General features: G+C 43.2%; 1 non-coding gene across 1 annotated transcript; it reads right to left on the bottom strand.

Moving 5' to 3' along the window:
- Positions 1 to 1,713: 1,713 nt before the first annotated feature.
- LOC132533285 (U1 spliceosomal RNA) lies at positions 1,714 to 1,877 on the bottom strand. The gene has a single exon (XR_009545178.1). It is a non-coding gene; the product is annotated as a U1 spliceosomal RNA (small nuclear RNA).
- Between the last annotated feature and the right edge of the window lie 20,821 nt (positions 1,878 to 22,698).

Below are 22,698 nucleotides of genomic sequence, written 5' to 3'. Positions count from 1 at the left end.
GAGGACACGGTTCCCAGGCAGCCCTGAGAGGGGCCCTACCAGGAGCTCAGGGGTGGCGGTGGGTGCAGCCTACAAAGCCCCCACCCAGGCCCAGGAGCTACTGGGGCTTCTGACAAGGGCCTTGGCCTTTCTCCAGTATGGGCACTTCACTCGAGGACCCCCTCATCTCTCTGGGGAACCTCTTTTCTCCTTTCCTCCTGTGCCTCCCCTCCACCATGCCAACAGTTTCCATGATTCAGGGGACAGTGCTCCCCCCCCCCCCAGTGTGGAGTAACTACAGAGCTCCTCCCACTTGTGTTTCAGTTTTGAGCTCAGACTGTCCTGAATAGAAGATCTGAGCCCTGCACTGTTGGACTCTTTGTGGAGAGGCCTCTTTCTGGGCACAAACTCTTGGCTTACCCACTCTCTTGTGCACCAGATGCGGGGACTCAGAAAGAATGTTCCAGGGCAGTAGGAGTGAGCTGACTGAATCTCTCCCTGTGTTTGTAGCTATAGATGCAACCAGAGATCACCAGGGGAATGTTTCATGAACAATCCATTTATTGAACAGCAAAGTAGGGCTTATAAGGGGTTGTAGGAGGAAGTAAGGTATCTATTCCATATATGGTTTGGAAGAAGTGGGACAAAGAGAAGTAGGGGGTTGGAAAAAGGTCAGAGCATTCCTAGTCAATGTTGAGCAAATGGTTTAGTTGATCAAAGGAACGGGGGAAGTAGGGTTTTCAATAACCAGCAGACAGAGAGGAGCCTTAAGAGAGAAGATGGATCGTGTAAGATTAGAAGGTCTGGAGCGGGTGGAGGAGTAAAGAGAATGTTTCTGGATATAGTTTGACAGAGCAGAACAATGATGTGTGGGCCATATCTGATCAGAGAAGATGAACTTCTATAAACCTCTGAGTAAATGAACCAACTGGTTTGAGAACAAGGAAATGGGCTGCATGTAGAGTCTTTTGTGAGGCAGAGAGACTGACGGAGGGAACTTTTCCTTGGTGGTCATTTTCATCCATGCTCCATCTCAAGTAGAGAGAGACTGATAGAAAGGTCATGCCATCCAGGCTTCCACTTTTCAATGGGAGGAAACACACCATGCTCAACCATATCCTCACAATTTCCCTACACTGCACACTAGAGAGGGGAACTAGGGAAGGCTTTCACACACAAAGATTTTTTTTCTCGAGACATAAGAAAAGTACTTATAATAAAAGCTTCTTCAATTCTGTTCTTAATACAAACACCAACTTTATCACCCAATAGAGCACACACCTCACTGTGCAAGAAAACTAGGTCCTGGGTTTGAGCCCTGCCACCCCCTGGAAGCAGCATGGATAACAAAGTGGTGTGTTGGTGACACTCCTTTCTCTTATAGCCCTCTAAATAGGAGAATATAGAGGTTGTCAGGGGGCACTGCATAGGAAGTGGGGCCCTGAGGTCATCCCCAGAGCCAAATTAAAAGCATCCATATTTCTCTGCTTTTGGAGTTCATTATATCAGGAGATGACAAAAACTCTACTCACAGGAGAGGTAGAAATAGTGCTTCACCAAATTGTATCACAGCATTTTGTCAATAAATGTGACTATGAATGACCAGTGGGGCATGATTTCAGAAATAGTGCTTCAGTTATTAAGAACCAGAGAGCAAATATTAAGTTTCATAATTTGAGGGCTAGTTTTAATAACTGCTTATAGAATAATAATTTATTTGTCTTTATCTTTTTCCAGGGGAGGGCATGAATGCAGTCCCCCACTACCACAAATTATGAATTCACATTTCTCACATTTGGGGAAATCACAGGGGTCAGCACATCTGGAGTGCAGTGGATAAGCCTCACACTGGGAAAACCACCTTTGTGATCACGCTATCTCCCCTGCCAGGTCAGTATAATAATTTATTTTTCTTTATTTGACAGATAGATATTGAGAAGGGAGATGGAGATAAGGAGAGAGACAGAGAGACACTTAAAGCACTGCTTCACCATTTGTGGCACTTTCCCCTGATGGTGGGGAGTGGGGGCTTGAACCCAGGTCCTATGCATGGTGACCTGTGTGCTCAACCAGGTGCTTCACTGTCAGGCCCCAGAACAATAATTTCTAATGAATGTAACTAGACACCTGAATTTATCTGAATTCTTTCCAAAATTTTGTATGATGTATAGTGAGTAAATAATGAGTAATTGTACCCATTTCACTGGGAAGCTTTTATGTCAAGGCAAATCAGCTGGCAGAAGTGTGCTCCACACAGCTTGAAGGCTATGCTCAGGAATCTCTGCCAGCCAGCCTCGTTCTGTTTTCCTGTAGTCCCTCACAGAGGGGAGAAGGAGGAACCTTGAGACACAGGAATGTGGGACTCTCTGCCCTGTGTCCAGGCTGCTTCTGGAAAAGGGCAGGGGACAAGTGAGCAGGTGTAGTGCCCATACTGAGTCCCTTTGTTGACTGTAACCAGAGCTCTGGGTGCTTTGGGACTCTGGGAGTTCTGGAGCTAGACCACATGGTGACTTCAGTGTCACTTAGCATGTTGTCTCATTCCTGGAACAAGTCCCACTGACTCTCCAACTGGGACTGGCTGGCGATGCCCCTGTCATCTTCTCATTCCCAGCCACAGAGAAAACTCACTCTAGCATCTCTGTGGGTCTTCTCCAGGGAGCCTCACCCCCTGGCCAGCTTCTGCTGACTTCCTTCTGTCTCCGGAGCGGGAAATTGCCTGGGACCTTGTGGGGAAAGGCCCACTGTCTGGGAAATCCAGGTCATCATCTCCATGAGAGTCTGAGAGGGTGTACCCCAAGTCCCTCCTCACAGGAGGGTCAGTAGACAGGTCCCCACTTGACCCCATGGCTTGATATGGTGACAGCATTTTCCAGACTGGGAACTTTCTTGTACATACTTCCTTGTTCCTTTGAACAAAGGCCATAAGTTACCATATATGGCAAACTGAAACCTACCACAAATATCCTGGGTTTGCTTAACTGCCCTCTTCCCCCCTGCCCTGATGTGCTTGAGATTCACCTTTAGAGAGAAGCCTGCCCATGCATGATGAGCTCATGACCAGACCTTATACGGCAACTTCCCAGCAATGAACAAGCAGCTGATAGGTCAAGACTTAACCCTGTATTGTGTATGGCTTGATGATTACCTCAACCTTTTCCTAACCCTTTAGTATATCTACCGCTTGTACACCCAAATAAACGAGTTGTCTTTCTGAAGCTTCTCCTGGAGGTTGTGATTTTCCTCCATGCACTCACCCTCATCAGCAGGGTCCCCAGGACCCCTGGGGTAGCCCGTTCTTCCTGCCCCCCATTGTTGGCTGATGTGCAGAGAAGGACTGGCTCCCACGGGACCTTTCCCAGTTAAGCCTCTTGAAAGAATCCCAAGATAGCACTCGTGATGTATTTATGTGAGATGTGAATGTGAAAATACATACTATGGCCCATCTCAACAGAACTCCTCCTACTATGTGCTGTGCAAAGCACCAGCTTGCTTTTTATTGAACTGTGAGGTAGAACAGAAATGAAATACATTTCAGAGACAAGCTCAGGAGAGACGGTCCCCAGGGCCCGGGGGGGGGGGACCCAAAAAGGCCTCTCTGTGTGCAAAGATCCCCTTCTCTTAAACCCCGCCTACCTCACACCTGGGCCAGCTTCCCATTGGCCTGCTGAAACCGCCAGGTGTGGTGACCTTATTGAAATCCCTCCCACTACTGCAGGGCAAAGAACCTTTCTTGTGTCCCCTGCTTCCTGAGCAGTTTCCCTGACAGAGGGACCCTGTGTGCGAATGTGATGCATCCAACACGTCCCTGTTTCCAGGATCTCACTGCCCCCAACACTTCCATCACCGTGAGCCAGTGCAGACATTGAAGCAATTGCTCCTGTCCCCTCTCTGTGCCCTTCCTCCAGGCTGACTCTCTCTCAGTGTGTCCTGATAGCCTTTAGCATCCAATCAGTGACTCAAGACTTTCATGTCTTCCTCAAATGTAGGTGAACTCAGTTGCCCTCTAAACTGACAAGATTTTTTTCCTTTTTTTTTTTTTTTAAATCAGTGGTTTATATTGATTTACAAAATTATGTGACAACAGGGGTATAATTCCACACCATTCCCCCCCAACCAGAGCTCTGTGTCCCTATCTCCTCTATTGGAAACTGCGGTAGTTCTCCCAAGGTCACAGAATGGGTTGACTATTATATATATTTGCCCATTTCTTCCATGGTCCTGCCCTCTTCTCCCCTCCAAGTCAAATCTACAATGGCTGCCACTTCCAGATGCCCTTTTTCCCTCTTCTCTCTCTGGGTCTTGATGGAATTGGAGTTCGGAGCCCTCTGGTCATCCTTCCCTAATACTTCTCCCCCTCTGGCAGTATAAATCCTAACCATAGGATTTACAGAGAAAATTAAGCTCTCATGTAACTTAGTTATAATAATAATAATTTTTTTGCCTCCAGGGTTATGGGGTTTGGTTCCTGCACTATGAATCTACTGCTCCTAGAGGCTATTTTTTCCCCTTTTGTTGCCTTTGTTTGTCATTATTGTTGTTATTGTTTGTCTATTATTATTGTTATTATTGCTGTCATTGTTGTTGAATAGGACAGAGAGAAATTGAGAGAGGAGGGGAAGACAGAGGTGGGAAAGAAAGAAACCTGCAGACCTGCTTCACCACTTGCGAAGTGACTCCCCTGCAGGTGGGGAGTCAGGCGCTTGAACTGGGATCCTTACACCAGTCCTTGTGCTTTGTACCATGTGCGCTTAACCCACTACACTACCACCCAGCCCCTGTAACTTGGTTATAATAATAATTATCTACTGACCTCTTAAACTTGAAGACTGCAAGGAATCTTCTCCATTCTCTTCAAAATCTGTATTTCTCCCAGTCTTGGAAATTCTGGGACTTTGCTGTATCTCTTGATGCTTCTCCTCTTGACCTCTTTCCCTGAGATACTGTCTTTGCTGACCTCACCTAAGTCAATGCAACCAGCGTCATCATGCCACATCATGCTGCCTTTACACTTCGGACAGTCTTCAGAGTTTCCAGGCCTGAAATGTCAACCTTCCAACTTCAATAACCAGCCACCACATTGCAGATGCTACCATGACACCATCCTGACTTCTCTGAGCAGAGGACCTCACCAATGTGTCCTGGAACCCCACCTCCCCAGAGCCCTGCCCCACTAGCGAAAGATAGAAACAGGTTGAGGGTGTGGATCCACCTGCTAACATCATGTCCAGTGGAGAAGCAACTACAGAAGCCAGAATTCCCGCCTTCTGTTCCCCCAAAATAATTTTGATCCACACTGACAAGATTTTTAATACCGACTTTCAAAGACTCCTTGAACAAGATGCTCTATTTCGATGTGATGTAACATATATTACTGAACATTTCAACAGCACAGAAAAACTTGTTCTGCAAGAGAAAGCACTTGGGCACGTTGTTCTTTCTCATCTTCTGCATGAAAAGGGAATTCGAGTTTTAGATCAGAGAAAAGGAGAGTCAATGAGCTTGCTTGATAGCATGTGACCTTCTGATTGGCTTGAAATTTCAGCTTAGCCTGCGAGTGGAGACCCAGCGCCCAGGCCGATGCGCCACCTTCAGAATGTGCCGGGCTGTCCATGAGGCAGGGAACTTGTCCGTTGAGCTAAATGTGTTTCTGCCTTTCACTCTACTCTTTTTTACTTAGAAAATACCTTTTTAAAGAACTAATAACTGTATAAGAGAGAAAGGGAGGAAGAAAAAAAGAGAGATCAGCTCTTGCCTATAGCAGTGCTGGGGGTTGAACTTGGGACCTCATTCATGCAGGTCCTGTGCTTTAATGCTGCACTCTCTCCCTAGGTCTACGATGCTTTTCAAAGCATTTTGTTTCCGTCTCTCTCCATGATCCCAATCTTGTTGGTCTGCACGATAAGTTAAGCTGTGACTTGGATGCCTGGGCCAGTGGGGAGCAGTCTCTGCCCCAGTGCACATGGAGTTTCTGCCCAAGAAAGGCAGCAGAGAAGTTGGGCAGAGGCACCAAGCTGAGCTCATATGTCGCCATACACAAAGACCTGGCCTTGTACCCTCCCTCCCCACGAGAGGGGGAATGCTTCGAGTAGTCCATTTAGTCTTTAGGTGTCTTTCTTTCTCTTACTGTCTCTATCTTCCCCTCTTCTCCCATTTTATTTTATTTTCATGAAAATATTTAAGTTATCTTTATTTATTTATTGGATAGAGACAGCAAGAAATCTAGAGGGACATGGGAGGTAGAGAGGGGGAAAGACAGAGACACTGCAACATAGCTTCACTGCTTGTGAAGCTTTCTCCCTGCAGGTAGGGATGGGGGCTCAGACTTGGGTCCTTGAACATGTGTGCTCAACCAGGCATGCTACCTACCACCCCCTCAATTTTTAACTGTCTTATCTAATAATAAATTAATTAATTAAACAAGTAAATGCACTGTGGGATTTAATAACCCTGGTGGCAATTAAAAAAAGAAAGAGAAGAAAGGCAGCAGAGTGTTTGCTCATTGATGAAGGCAAACTTCAAATGTCCTCAGTCCTGAAAACCTCCAAGTCCACTCAATACAAATGTCTTTTCTCTGGCTTCAATCAAGCCTCACAGTGGTGCCAGGAATTAATATGCTGAGCTCCAGATGATCAGCGTTCAGGAGGTGTTCATGCGTTTTCTGGACTGTGACCACAGGCTTAATATCTAATTAAGAAACGAGGGCTTGTGCTGGAGGGTGATAAGAGATAAACTAAATAGTAATTACCCGGAGAGAAATAGGCACTGCCTGATGACAAGACAGAATTGAAGTTCTGATCGGTATGTTCAAGGCTCTCTGAAACGATTCCCAGATCTGGATGTGGGTCTGGGGAGTCTACAGTGACAGCTCACAATAGATGTCTGTCCACAAACATTCCTAGATTGGGGACCGCATACCCAAGGCATGCATTTTTTTTTTTCCTGGATCACTTGAACATTCCAGCAGGAGGGTTGATTTAGTGTGTAATTAGGATGAATTATCCAAATGAGATGGAGACCAGGTCCTGTGTCTGGGAAAGCAAAATTCAGGAGGATGCTAGCTCTTCTCCCCTGTGTCTTTGGCTGCCCTTCAGAATCCTGCCCCTGCTGGAATCTTGACCCGTGAGTCAATTATGAGCTGCATTTGCAGCAGTGAAGGAATGCTGAGCCTCTGGCTGCCTCCCTCTTGTTGGGTACACGCTGTGTGGACACGGTGGTGATGCACTGCTGGATCTCCTTCTTCCAAATAAATGACCCCCATCAAAAAATGGGGAGAAGAGCTAGACAGACACTTTTGATTGTTTACATTTTATTTTATTTTTTATTATTTTTTTCCTCCAGGGTTACTGTTGGGGCTCTGTGCCTGCACCATGAATCCACTGCTCCTGGAGGCTATTTTTCCCCCTTTTATTGTCCTTGTTGTTTTATTGTTATTCTGGGTATTATTGTTATTATTGATGTCATTGTTGTTGGATAGGACAGAGAGAAATGGAGAGAGGAGGGGAAGACAGAGAGGGGAGAGAAAGACAGACACCTGCAGACCTGCTTCACCACTTGCGAAGTGACTTCCCTGCAGGTGGGGAGTTGGGGGCTTGAACTGGGATCCTTAGGCTGGTCCTTGTGCTTCACATGTGCACTTAACTGCTGCACTACCATACGACTCCCCCAATTTATTTCATTTTAATGAGAGAGAGAGAAAGAGAGAGAGAGGGAGGAGAGAGAGAGAGAGAGAGAGAGAGAGAGAGAGGGAGAGGGAGAGGGAGAGAGAGACACCAGAGCTCTGCTCAGCTCTGGCTGATGATGATGTTGAAGACTGAAGATTGAACCTGGAACCTAAGAGCCTCCAGCATAAAAGCCTTTTTACAAAACCATTATGCTGTCTCCCCAGCCCAACAGACAGACACTTTTCTTTTTCTTATTTTAAGTTGTTATTAGTGATTTAATAATGATGAACAAGACTGTAAGATCACAGGGGTGCAATTCCACACAGTTCCCACCCCTAAAGCTCCATGTCCCATCCCCTCTATTGGAAGCTCCCCTATTCTTTATCCCCCTGGGAGCATGGACCAAAGATCTTTATGGGGAGCAGAAGGGAGTTCTAGCTTCTGTAACTGCTTCTCCTCTGGACATGGGCGTTGGCAGTGTGGGGAAATAAAGCCTTTACACACTGCTCCTGGGAATGCAAACTGGTCTAGCCCCTACGAAGATTGCTTAGAAAACTGAAGGTCAGTCTGCCATTTGATGCAGGAACTTCTGTTGCAAGAACACAAAAGCACGGATCCTAGAAGCTGCACACATCCATGTTCATTGCAGTGCTCTGTGTACCAGCCAAGAGTAGGAAACCCCATGTGCCTGGTGACAGCTGCATGTTAGTGAGTGTTGGTGCGTCTACACAGTGGGATGTTACTCAGCTATGGGGAAGGTAGAAATCTTCCCCTCAGCTCCAATGGATGGAACTGGAGGACATCATGCCAAGTGGAATTAGTCAGAAAGAGAAAGACAGATACTGGGTGATCTCGGTGATGTGTAGAATATAAAGTAACAAAGTAGAACAGGCAAAAAGTAACCCCCAAACCATCCCTTGGATTAAGACCTTATAACTAAAGAATGTGATCCTGATTACCATTCTAATGCTAAGGTTAACTTAAAAAGGGATTTGTTTATTCATTTTATCATGCACACACACAGAGAAAGAAAGATAGATAGAGAGAGAGATAAAGATAGAGAGAGGAAGAGGGAGAGGGAGAGGGAGAGAGAGAGAGAGAGAGGGAGAGAAAGAGGGAGAGAAAGAGTTCTGGTATATTCAGAGCTGGAACAGAACCCAGATCCTTTCACATGTAATATCTCTCTCTCTCTCTCTCTCCCTCTCTCTCTCTCTCTCTCTCTCTCTCTCCCTCTCCACATCACTTATATTTAAACAAAGTACAAAAAACTTTTTCTAGATAGTCTGTCCAGCATTCCATGGAATTGATTGTGATGGACTTCGTTTCAAAGGAGATTTGAGTCTGGCTAAGGCTTCTCAGGTCTTTTCCTAGGAAAGTAATGAATCCAAGAGCTTCCTTAAGGAAACAGGTGACGTCTGGCTGTGTGCTGGACTGTGGTATAAGCATGTCTTGTCCTCTCGTCATCTCCAGCATGGTGAGAAGTTAGCCTGTCTAAGGCAGGGGTGGCTTATCTAGTGTTTGTTGGACAGTTCTGCTGGAGAGCTGGGAATGCTGCACTCACTCATGTATTTCTGCAGAGCTGACTTCAAGACCACCTGTAGCCAGAGGCCAGCAGAGCCGGCGGAGGCAGCAACACTGACAGGAAACCAGAGGGGCCACCTTTCCAGGCTCTGTATAGTCTCCATCCTCCAGGAAACCAGTTTGCACCTGCTGTCCATCCTCCACCCTTACACCTGTGGTCCCCTGCTCTGATTCTTGCCCCCCATCCAGGCTGATTCCTCCCAAACGCTGAACTGGTGGAGGCAGAGTAAGTAAGGTGGGAAATCTGTAGCTCACTGCTTTGGGAGCTTTCCAGTTAATGGCTTAAAAAAAGCATGAACCTGCCACTTTTTTTTTTTTTAATTACGTGATTCCTGGAGAGAAAGCAATGCCTAAGACCAAACAGAATACACTGTGCTCTCACTTGGCTTGGGATCTTTTCAAAAATCCCTGGCCCAAGCAGTGGAGAGAACCCAGTGGAAATGAACAGAACAGTATACTGATTCATTTAAGAGAAACAGCTTTGAGGGCAGAGGTAGATAGCATAATGGTTATGCAAAGAGATTCTCATGCCTGAGGCTCCAGAGCCCCAGGTTCAATCCCTTGCACCACCATAAGCCAGAGCTGATCAGTGATCTGGTAAAAAAATTAATTAATTAGCAAAAATTAAAATTATGAATAAAATATTAAAAAGGAAGAGAAATGGCTTTGCTGAAAGATAGTTTGAGGCCATCAACAAAAGGATAGAGAAGATTCTGAATTTGAAGCAGCTTTGCAAGGGACTCATTTCTGAAGGCAAGTGTGGCACTTCCTTGGAAGAACCCTGGAGAGTTCAGATTAAAATGTCTCAAAATCTGACTGGGTTTCTGTTTGTGAATTCTGCCAGAGGAGAGATTTTTATCTTCAGGGAGAAGGTGTGGGAAATCACCATGGGGAAGAGCAGTCAGTCTCCTCCAGAGAGTCTAGAAGCCAAGTGGGAATCCTGGGAAAACAGTGTCATGAGCTGTCAGGCCAAGTGTCACTCGTTGCTTAGAGGGCTGAAGGGGATCAGGAAGATGAGACTGCCGGGCTAGCTTCACCAGAGAGAGAGAGAGACAAGGAACTCATGTGGCAGAGAGGGAATGCAATCAGAGACCACACTTTTTATATCTTAGAAACCAGAAGTGACAAGTGGGAAAAGGAAATGGCTAGGAGAGGGGGTGGAGAAAAGAAAAGAGCGTGAAGGTAGAAAGCTTCCATAGCAGCTGTTGTGAAAGTTCTAACCAGTGGGATTAAACCGATACCCTGCAGGCAGGGCGGGTCTCAGGCAAAACAACGATGATGTAAATAGACCACAGCATCAGCAATGCAGCACGGAGCAGGGAGGAGCTGGTTTAATGCCCAACATGAGACCCTTAGCACATGGAAGAAAGCACACAGAGCTAGGGTGAGAGAGAGAGAGAGAGCCCCTGAGGTCCCAGGCAGTGTGTGAGGCTGCTAGGCTGCTAGGTCACTAGGCTCCTTTATTGTTCCCAACTGATGCAATCAGCTCAGACACACACAGTCATTGTTATATTAGGTTAGTCAGGTGAGCAGTAACATCAATCAGTACAGTAGGTGCATTACATCATTATACCAGGTGTAAAAGGTGCTGTGTGCGAAATACAAGCTCTCAGTGAAAACATAGCCCTGTCCAACATGAGGCTCCAAGGTTTCTTAGAAAAGCAGATCTTTTTTTTTTTTAATGTTTACTTTATTGTTTATTTTTTGGATATAGACAAAGAGAAATTCAAGGGAGAGAGAGAGAGAGAGGGAGAGAGAGGGAGAGAGAGAGATAGAGGGAGAGAGAGAGAGAGGGAGAGAGAGACAGGGAGAGAGAGAGACAGGGAGAGAGAGAGGGAGAGAGAGAGGGAGAGAGAGGGAGAGAGAGGGAGAGAGAGAGATAGAGGGAGAGAGAGAGAGGGAGAGAGAGAGAGACAGGGAGAGAGAGACAGGGAGAGAGAGAGGGAGAGAGAGAGGGAGAGAGAGAGAGGGGGAGAGAGAGAGAGAGGGAGAGAGAGAGAGGGAGAGAGAGAGAGAGAGAGAGAGAGAGAGACCCTCCTGCAGCCCTGTTTCACTGCTCATAAAACTTCCCCTCCTGCAGGTGGGGAGCAGGGACTATAATATGTGCACTCATCCAGGGCGACATAAACTGATCTCTGGGTTGGCTCTTGTTCCTGTCACAAAAAAAGATATTCTGGATATAAACAATACTGGTGGATCTTGTGCCAAATGCTTGTTAAGAAGTGTGGGCACAGTTTATTAAGAAGGTAAAGATGAAAGTGAAAGAGCAAAACATACTTCTGGAGGGACGTGGGAGGTTTCTAAAGAGGAAAGGGGATGCTTGGTTTTTAGAGATTTCTTCTTTCTTTCTTTCTTTCTTTCTTTCTTTCTTTCTTTCTTTCTTTCTTTCTCCTTCCTTCCTTCCTTCCTTCCTTCCTTCCTTCCTTCCTCCCTTCCTTCCTTCTTTCCTCCCTTCTTTTTATCAGGGTTACCACTGGTTTCAGTGCTTGCATGATTCCAACATTCCTGGTAAGCCTTTTGAGAGAGAAAAAGAGAGATACCGGTAGCACTTCCCTATTGCTTGTGAAGAAGCTTGTGGGGACTAGAGGCTTGAACCTGGTCCTCATACATGGTGACAGGTGCACTTAGCCCAGTGAATCACCACCATTTGACATATTATTCCTTGACCCCTCTCCTTCCCATTGCCTTTAATCTGTCAGGTTTTGCCTGTGTGAGTTAGCTTAGTCCTTTGTGGTTTGCTAGTCCAGTTCATGTGGAAGTAACTGTCCTTTCTTTCTTTATTTTTTAAATATTTATATTTATTATTTATTCCCTTTTGTTGCCCTTGTTGTTTTATTGTTGTAGTTATTATTGATGTCGTTGTTGTTGGATAGGACAGAGAGAAATGGAGAGAGGAGGCGAAGACAGAGAGGTGGAGAGAAAGATAGACACCTGCAGACCTGTTTCACCACTTGTGAAGTAACTCCCCTGCAGGTGGGGAGCCGGGGGCTCGAACCAGGATCCTTACACTGGCCCTTGCGCTTTGAGCCACGTGTACTTAACCTGCTGCACTACCACCCGACTCTGTAACTGTCCCTTCTGACTACACATGCTGCTCACAGCTCTTAGGCATCTTGTCACAAGTTTCCAAGTCACTGGATATTTCTCTTGATTGTCATCTCCCCAGGTTCATGTCTGCCCTTCTGTTGCTCTAACAGCAAGAGGGCCTGGTAGACATGTGGGCATGGCTGGGTGGAGGCAATGGAGAAACAAGAAAAGCAATAAACTAGATCTTAGTAAATTTCAAGGAAAACAAGCAGTCCAGAAGGGCAGGAGGACCTGGGGTTCTAAGACATGAGTCTTGAGATTGCAGACTCAGAGAGCAAGCGTGGGGGTGGGGGGCAGGGGGACAGAGATGGGACTAGGACAATGGACTCAAGTTCATATAGGGAAAAGTAAAGAAAAGGAAAAAACATGTCGTATTGACTGATAAATGCTTCTCAACTAAAGAGTCCTTTCCAGGTTTGCATCAGGCAGGAGGAACCGTCTATTAAGACAACCCCCCCCCCCCCCGCCAGCTACAGTGTAATGCCAAGATACTTATTTATTTATTTTTTAGAAAGAGTTTTTTTAGTATTTTATTTATTTATGTTCCCTTTTGTTGCCCTTGCTGTTTTATTGTTGTAGTTACTATTGTTGTTGTTATTGATGTCGTCATTGTTAGATAGGACAGGGAGAAATGGAGAGAGGAGGGGAAGACAGAGAGGGGGAGAGAAAGACAGACACCTGCAGACCTGCTTCACGGCCTGTGAAGCGACTCCCCTGCAGGTGGGGAGCCAGGGCCTCGAACAGGGATCCTTACACCGGTCCTTGTGCTTTGCGCCACATGCGCTTAACTGCTTAACTGCCAAGACACTTATTTTCGGCACTTGAAACTTGGATAAGTCAGATATTTTTCACTTTGGTGCCAGTTAGCCTGGTTTTAGATAATTTTTGATGAACTTCCTGGAAGTGGGGCTAGTTCTGTCATAAAAATTCAATACAAATATTTGTTTTTGGCTAAAAGAAAAAAAACACTATTCCTGGGATTTCCAACAGAAGGAGTGTGGTAGAATGTAGGTACCCTGAGTGCAGAAGCCAGTTACGTAAGTGCCTGGCAAATCTGACTGAGAAGTTGGGAGCTTTGGAAGACAAGGTGAATTTACAGTATTGTGAGTGGAAACATGTAACTATTCATAAATAACATGAAAATGTTGCAACTAGTAAAAAACACAAACCCCATAGCTAGAGAATATAATTGATAACTAAGAAATATTCAGTGATAAAGAAGAAATACAATTGCGATAAAAGGCAAACTTTGTATAACATTGATGACTAGGAAACTGTCTCTGATTAAATTAGTCCAAATTATGACTTACAGAGTCCAAGTGGATACTCAGCTTCCAACGATGGCACAGTTACCAGAAACAGAGTATATGTATTGGGGGTACTTTGGTAGTAGTTTAGTTATATGGTAACATAGAGATGAGTAGCTCAGAGACATAAGGTGATTAAGAGTGATATATTAAAAACTATAACCTCCAAGACCTCCAGATTTATTTTCTGGGAAATTGCTCACAAGCCCATAATTGCTAAAATCAAAGAATTCCTTCTTGGTACAACTGGATCTACACAACCTCTCAAAATCATTCAGTATTGTTGAATATTAGTTTGGAAGTGTGTTCCTGGGATTGACCCCAGGACCTCCTCGTTGGTGTGAAGCGTTTGTTTTGCCAGTGAACTGCATCTCCAGTCAACATGCCAAGCAGGTACACTCTAACAGTAGCTCAGTAGTTTTTTGACTGACCCTCTCCACATTCCTCTTGGGTGGACCCATCCCCATAGACAATACCACTTTTTCTCACTACATGTCTCAAAACCTTTCCAGAATATCTAAACTGCTGTCCTCTCTGCTATGATGTGGCCAAGTCTTCAAGTGCTAAGTATCATCTGCTTTTTGAGAGTCTAAAAATCCAGAGAATATGCTAAGTACAAAGATGCTATATTTGGAGTGTGAGAGGAGGTGTGGTGTTGGAACAACTGGTAGAAGGACACATATTTGAAAATTGGGAGAGCTGGATGGAACTCACATGTGGGGAAGGGTGTTTGGAGCACGTGAGTGGGAAGGAAGGGCAGAGTAGTCTAGAAGTAGAAAAGGATTAGTAAAAATGAGCCCTCATGCCTTTGGAAGGAACTGGGTTTAGCCATGGAGTTTGCAAGGGACTGTAGATAGCTATTATTGAAAGCTGTGCTGTGTTTGGGTTTATCTGTTGGGAGATTTACTTTGGTGGCAGATATGAGAGTGGACTGAAAAGAATTCCTGCTGGAAGTAAGGGGACTCATTAGAGGGTCAGTGGCAGATCTAGAGGGAAACCACAGAGCTCCCAGGTTCAATTCCTGGCACCTCCATATGCCACAACTAAGAAGTGCCTCATAAAAATCAATCAGTCAATCAATCAACTTTATTTTAAAGACAGGGAAAATGGCAATCAGAGAAATAGCTCAGCTGGTAAACAGCAGGAATAGATTCCTTGAAACTCCTGGTTTGGTCCTAGACACAGCATGTTCTGAACTGGCATCCTAGTTTTTTTCTCTCCTTCCTTCCTTCCTTCCTTCCTTCCTTCCTTCCTTCCTTCCTTCCTTCCTTCCATCTGTTCTTTCTTTACTGTCTTATTTCTTCTTTCCTTTCCTCTCCTCTCCTCTCCTCTCCTCTCCTCTCCTCTCCTCTCCTCTCCTCTCCTCTCCTCTCCTCTCCTCTCCTCTCCTCTCCTCCCCTCCCCTCCCCTCCCCTTTTCTTTCTTTCTTTCTTTCTTTCTTTCTTTCTTTCTTTCTTTCTTTCTTTCTCCCTTTCTTTTCCTCTTTCCTCCTTTCTTTCTTTCTTTCTTTCCTACTTTCTTCTCTCCCCCTGTTCTCTGCCTCATGTAGAAGTAATTTTAAAGAAGAAAAAGTATAATTGAGGTAGATTTTGAGAGAGAGTTGATAAGTTTCTATTTCCCTCGCACACATACACACACCATTCTTTTGCTGGAGAAGAAACAAGCATCATATTCATATTCAGTTAGAGTTTTAATGACAGGTCCTGGAGAGAAGCAGACATTTCAATAAGTTGTCCATGTGCAATCTGGAACACCCACACACTTCCTTGAGTGTGGGGATGCTCTAGGTAGTGTTGGCACTTGGGGTGGGGTTGAATAATTTTGTAGGTCTGTTGTTTACATCAAGGAATTTGCTTTTCCGGCTTCAAAGAACTTCAAGTACAGAATGCCTTATGAAGTCACTGTCCTTCAAAGAGCAGGCATCAAATCTGCCATTTCTGGAACAGAGTCTTCAAAATAGGGAATTCAGTTGCAATTAGTTTTCCATAGATTAAAAAATTTGACACCTGGACAAACTTCCATCAATAACTATTTGTTTCCATGAACACATGCATGCCGTGTTCTCACAACTCACTGTTTTCAGCCGATCTTGGATGGAGCTTGAAAAAATCATTTCAAGTGAAATAAGTCAAAAACAGAAGGATGAATATGGGCTGATCTCACTCTCAGGCAGAAGTTCAAAAACAAGATCAGAAGAGAAAACACAAGTAGAACCTGAACTTGAATTGGCATATTGCACCAGAATAAAAGACTCTGGGGTGGGGGTTGGGGGGGGGAGAATACAGGTCCAAGCTGGATGACAGGGGACCTAGTGGGGGTTATATTGTTATATGGAAATTTAGAAATGTTATGCATATACAAACTATTGTATTTACTGTCGAATGTAAAACATTAATTCCCCAATAAAGAAAATTTAAAAAGAAAGAAAGAAAGAAAGAAAGAAAAAAAAGAATTCTATAGCAATCTTGTTAGAACACAAGAGTTGTGAGATTTACTTATATCAAACCAACCTTGCATGCCTGGGATAAACCCCACTTGGTCATGAGTAACAATCTGTTTAATATACTGCTGTATCTGCTTGGCTAGAGTTTTGTTCAATATTTTAGCATCTATGCTCTTCAGAGATACTGGTCTGTAGTTTTCTTTTTTTGGTTGTGTCCCTGTCTGCCTTTGGTATCAAAGTGATATTGGCTTCATAGAAGCTGGAAGGGAGTATTCCAGTGTCTTCAATCTTCTGGAAGACTTTTAAAAGTAGAGGTATTAACTCTTCCTTGAAGGTTTTGTAGAATTTATTTGTAAAACCATCTGGTCCAGGACTTATTTTTGGGAAGATTTTTGATAACTGTTTCAATTTCATTAGCTGTGATGGGCCTGTTCATGTTATCTAGTTCCACTTTACTTAATTTTGGAGGTTTGTAGGTATCTAGGAAATTGTCCATTTCTTCCAGGTTCTCTAGCTTGGTGGCATATAGTTGTTCATAGAAGTCTCACATGAAGTGCTGAATTTCTGCAGTGTCTGTTGTGATATCTGTTCTTTCATTTATGATTGTATTTATTTGGGTCTTCTCCCTTTTTTGTTTTGTGAGTCTCACTAAAGGTTTGTCTCACTAAAGGTTTTCACTCTTTTGATGAACCAACATTTACTTTCGTTGATCTTTTGTATGGTTTTCTTATTTTCAATGTTATTGATTTCTGCCCTAACTTTAGTGATTTCTGTCCTTCTGGTTGCTTTAGGGTTCCTTTGTTCTTCTTCTTCTAGGTCTTTTAGATGTGCAATCAGGCTGTTTATTTGTGCTTTTTCTTGTTTCCTAATATGTGCTTGTATGGCTATGAACTTCCCTCTCAGTACTGCCTTAGATGTGTCCCAAATATTTTTATAGCTTGTGTCTTCATTTTCATTGAACTCTCGAAATATTTTGATTTCTTCCTTTATTTCCTCTTTGACCCAGTAGTTGTTACATAGTGTACTGTTGAGCTTCCACATTTTGGGACTATTACTAATCTTTTGTTGATTGTTAAGTGTTAGTTTAATTCCATTGTGGTCTGAGAAGATGCTTGGGATGATTTCAATGCTCTTGAATTTGCTAATGCTGTCTTTGTGGCCTAATATATGGTCTATCCTTGAGAATGACCCATGTGGATTTGAGTAAAATGTGTATTCCAGTTCCTTGGGATGAATGACTCTGAAAATGTCCAATAGTTCTAGTTTATCTATCTCTTCATTTAGCTCCCTCATGTCTTTATTGATTTTCTGCCTGGATGATCTGTCATGTTGCGAGAGTGGGGATGTTGAAGTCTCCTACTATTACTGTGTTGCTGTTAATATATTGCTGTAGCTCTTTCAGTAGATTTTTGATGTATTTATGTGGCTTCCCATTGGGTGCATAGATGTTAATAATTGTTAAGTCCTCTTGATTGACTGACCCACTGAGCACTAAGTTGTTGCTATCCCTAGCTTTTTAAAGTTTCTTTATTTGAAAGTTATCATGTCAGATATGAGAATAGCTGTTCCTGCCCTTTTTTGTGGGCCATTGGCTTGTATAATAGTTTTCCATCCTTTCACTTTGAGTCTGTGTTTGTCTTGTTGAGTTAGATGGGTTTCCTGTAGACAGCATATTGTTGGGTTGTGTTTTTTTATCCATCTTCCTACTCTGTGCCTTTAATAGGTAAATTCAGGCCATTGACATTTATTGATATCAAAGATTAAAGATATTTTAATGCCATTCTTGTAGATTTTTAGAGTGTTCTGACATATGTAATATTTATGGTGTTCTGATTGTTTATAGGAGACCTTTCAGAGCTTCTTTCAGGGAAGGCTTGGTAACAGTTGATTCAACTGTTGCTTGTCTGAGAAGGTTTTTATGTCTCCATCTAGTCTGAATGACAGTCTAGCAGGATACAGCAGTCTTGGGTGAAAGCCTTTCTCATTGAGCACTCAATAGATATCTTGCCATTCTCTTCTGGCCTGTAGTGTTTGTGTGAAGAAATCTGCTGCTAATCTTATGGGTTTTCCTCTGTAGGTGACTCTATTTCTCTTGCAGCCTTCAGGATCATTTCTTTATCCTTATTCCTTTCCATTCTAAGTATGATATGTCTTGGTGTCTTTAAGTCTGTGTTAATTCTATTTGGGACCCTCTGGACTTTTATGTTGTCTAGACTATAGAAATTCTCAACTATTATTCCTGAAGAATGCTTTCTTCCCCTCCCTCTCTTTCTTTATCTGGTAAGCCAATAATGTGTATATTATTTCTTTTGAAGTCATCCCATAGGTCTCTCTCTGTTGTTGTTTTCAGTATCTCTTAATCTCTTTTTGAGATCTCTTACTTCTTTTTTAGTTGTCTCTAATTCTTCCTTGATCTTGCTAATTCTGTCTTCACCCTCATTTATTCTATTCTTTTTCCCCTCTACTGTTCTGTGGAGTTCATCTATTGTGTTCCTCTGTTCTGATACTGTTTTAGCATGTTCAGCTAGTTGTGTTCTTAGCTCAGCTATTTCAGCTTTCAGCTCTCTAGTAACCTTGAGATAATTAGTGTTTTCTTCCAGAGTCTTATTCATTATTTCTGATGATGAGTCTTTCAAACTCTTTACTCACTCCTATGATTATTTCCTTAACTAGTGTTTGGATTTTGATCTCATTATTTTGTGCTTCAACCTTTGGGGGCCTTTTAGCTGTATTCTTGTTCTGGTTCATTTCTCCAATATTTCTTCTTGTTGGTTTAACCATTTTATATATTATGTTATGAGGTTCCTCTCTCAGTACTTTTAAAATTACTGATAACTCTTGCCTGGATTGACCTGTGTCCACGTAAGGTAGTTAAAGGGTTCATAGTTGTGGAAATTGACAGTTGTTTCATTACTATTTTAATCCCAGAGTTGGAGCTCAGTGGCTTAAAATCCTCTTTTGTTCTTTTTCTTCCCTGTAGGCTATGGGAGCCTGAAAGTTTTTAAACTATAAGTAGGCTTCTTAGCTTCATCACTGACTACTGACCAAGAGATAAAGCAGGGTGGGGCAGAGATAATCCAGTGGTTATTTAAAGAGTCTCTCACAGCCCCACTGCTAGAACATGGAGGTATAGATCTTCTCCTGAGTTTCCTGGTTAGTTCTCTGTCCCCTGGTGTCAGCACAGGGCCTCCCTGCCACTGCTCCAGATTCTGAGGGCAGTAACAATGGAGACTCACAGTTGCATTTGGTGAGTCTTAGGGGAGTCCTCTCCTCCCTTCAGCCATCCCTTGTTGGTGAAACAGACTGGAGGTGGTGTCTCAACTGGTAAACTGCCGGACTGTTACCAGCCACTTAATCTCTGCATAGGCTCCTCTCTGTCCACGAGCCACACCTGTTTGCACTCACAGGTGATTTGGTGGGTTTCAGAAGTCATTCTAGTCCTGTCTTGTTGTGGTTCCAGGTGGTCTCCTTTGGTTTTCCTAATTGACCCTGGAGAGGAGAGGAGAGAAACACAGCTGCTCAGTATAGATTTCTTTTTTTCCCCAAAATATTTTACTTATTTTAATGAGAATGATACAGTGAGAAAGACAGAGAGATCAGAGCACTGCTCAGCTCTGGTATATGGAGGCCCTGGGGATTAAACCTGGGATTGCAGATATTTAGGCATGAAAGTCTTTTGCATAACCATTATTTCTTGCATCATCACTGCTTAATATGTAATTTCTAGACATGCCAGCCTCCTGATGGATTTGTGTTGTGGTTGCTAGAGTCAGGTGACACTCTCTAGGTGTGGCTTGTGCCAAAAGACATCTCTTCTTCCTTAGTGAATATGACATTCCTACTGTCTTATAACTCTCTCACTTAAATATAAGTTTGCCTGATGACATCACTCTAGTGTTGATTCATCTTGAGCTTGAAGATGGTTAGAATCATGAAATCTTTTCATTTAATTTACTTTGAGGTCTCATCAACATCCAGGGAGGTTTAATCCTAGGAGTTGGATTTCACACATTATCTGTAGAACTGGTCCACACTCAATTCTGCATTCTGTGTAAACTGCTTTTGAAACCTTATGACACCACAGTAAATATGAATAAACATGAACCTCATTATATGGATCTATGCCCAATATTTGATATGCTATACATTTAATGTAAAATCTATTAAATATCTATAAATCTATAACAAAAGTAATAGAGTAGTGCTATATAAATGTAAGCTACAGGAAAGTAATAAGCATTCTAGTATGTGCATGTAGCAGTACATATGTAAGGGTGTATGTGTAGATGAGTACCAAAGAGGGGAGGAGAAAGGGACACTTTGCTCTAAGTGAGTGAGTGTGGAAATCTTAGTAGATTCGGATTTTAGGCTGGGGCCTTGACTCAGGAGGTGTTGTTTCAAGCCCAAGGCTGTGGGAAAGGACCAGATGAGGGATAAGTTCAGGATTCCTGGAGATAGAAAGGAGAAAGGACAAGGGTATGGGAGGGCAGAGTTGAATAGTCCCAAGTCTTTCTGCCTCTAGGACCACACCCTTCACACTTCCTCCTAGAAAAAAATCCCACAGTAGATGTATAGTATTTTTCATTGTGTTCATTGGGTAGAGGGTAGGGATTTGAATCCCAGAGTCTGTTCCTTCGTTTCCAAATTAAGTTTTAGCATATTAAATACTTCCTTGTAAAGTCCCTCTAATCTGGATGAATTCCCAGAGTTGTCGATCTCTGCCCCTTTATAAGTTACAATGCTGTAAGGAATGGTCAGGTTTTTTTTTTTTTTTTTTTTTTTTTGGCCTCCAGGTTATCACTGGGACTCAGTCCTGGCACTAAAAATCCATTGCTTCTTGAGGCCATTTTTTCCCCACTTTACTAGACAAGACAGAGAGAAATTGAGAGAGGAGAGAAAGATATACAGAGGGAGAAAGAAAAGTAGATACCTGCAGACCTGCTTCCCAGCTTGTGAAGCATCCTCCCTGCAGGTGGGGAGTTGTAGGGGACTTGAGCCTGTGTCATTGCAGTTTCTTCTGCTTAACCAAGTAGGCCACTGCCCACTCTCCATTAGGTTTTCTCTTTAAAGGAACATAAATAGAACAGTTGTATAGTACAAAAATTGTTATAGATCTTTATAATCTATAGCTCCCTGTGCCCACTAGTTCATTATTTTTTTGTTAAGATAACATTTACTTGCTGTGCTTGCTAATCCTCCAGTAGAGACCCTCAGATTCTTTGTCTTTCTTTACTTAAATGAGAAGATTATAAATTCTGAAGCCCAGACTCAAGGGTGGAGGGAACAGTTCTGCATCAGGTACAAAAGAAGGGAGAGGGTGTAGGGATAACTGCCACTCTGTCAACTGCATGCCCTTTTTCAAAAGAATAAATACTTTACTCCAACTTTTTATCTTTTTCCTTGACAGTTACTTTTAATTGGATGTTATCTACAACAATACCATGTAAGATAGCCCAGTGTTTTGGGGAACTTGGTTTCAAGATTCCCTAACCCCCCAATTCCCAGGTCCCTCACTTGTGAAGTGGGGGGCAGTGTCTTCTCTGAAATGCTATTTGGCTGATGAGAGAGATCTGTGGAAATCACCAGGCAGCAGAAGATGCTGATGCAATGTGCTGGCTGAGAGTCAGGGCTCCCAAATTAGATGCCTTGAGTTTGAGTTTTCATTCCTCACTCTGTGACCTTGGAAAAAATTAGAGACTCTGCTCTGTGTTTCCTTCTGTTCAGAGAAGGGCAACTATGGTGTTCTCATTGATGCATCTTTGAGAAGGTGAAATAATGCCAGACTGCACATGCAAAGTAAGCTGTAAATATTGTCATTACTAATAGGTGATAGTGAGCAGTGATCTTTTGCTGTTTTCAACGTTGCAGCTGCCCTTTGTAAGGGCTAAAATATCTTTTTAATAAGTAGAACTTTCCACCACTGTTTTAAGTCCCTGTTTTGATCCACTTGAGGAGAATCACAGCTGAAGTTGATTTGTAAGTACCACCAACACTTCAACTTAAAAAGGGAACTCATGAAACAAAGAATCCACCAATTCTCTGACCACATCTCTAAAATCTTTTCAGTAGAAGATGCTGTAGAGAAATGTAAAGATACTGTGGGTCTGAAAATAGAGCTTTGTTGAAAGTTTCCATTTAATTGAAATGCTCTTGATTTTATTTTCTCTCTGATCCATGGGACCCACTACCAGACACAAAATGATACCAATTCCTTAATTCACTTCAGCTCACCTTCTGCCAGTAGAAAGGCCAACTAATGAAGAGTCAAAGGTTGGTGCAAGAAAAAGAAAATTATTTCTGATTGGTATGACAGGGCTACGCTTTGACTCAAAGCCCAAATGTTAGGCGTGGCTCAAAGTCTGCGTTTTGTACCAAGCACCTTTTACACCTGATGTTAATGATAAATGCAGGTGTATTGACTGACGTGAATGCTGACCTAATCCGCCTGATGTAACGATGACTGTGCATGTCTAAGACTTTGCTGTTGGGAGTCGGGTGGTTACGCAGTGGGTTAAGCGCAGGTGGCGCAAAGGGCCCAAAAGACGTAATAACGCTGATTTGAAGGGACAGATGTACTCCCATGTTCCTAGTAGCTTTACTCACATTAGCAAAAACCTGGACACAACCCAAATGCCATCTG

This window comes from Erinaceus europaeus, chromosome 15 (genome assembly GCF_950295315.1).
Source record: "Erinaceus europaeus chromosome 15, mEriEur2.1, whole genome shotgun sequence".
NCBI lineage: Eukaryota > Metazoa > Chordata > Mammalia > Eulipotyphla > Erinaceidae > Erinaceus > Erinaceus europaeus.
Note: the sequence above shows the minus strand (reverse complement) of the source record. Positions and strands in the feature narration are given on the sequence as shown.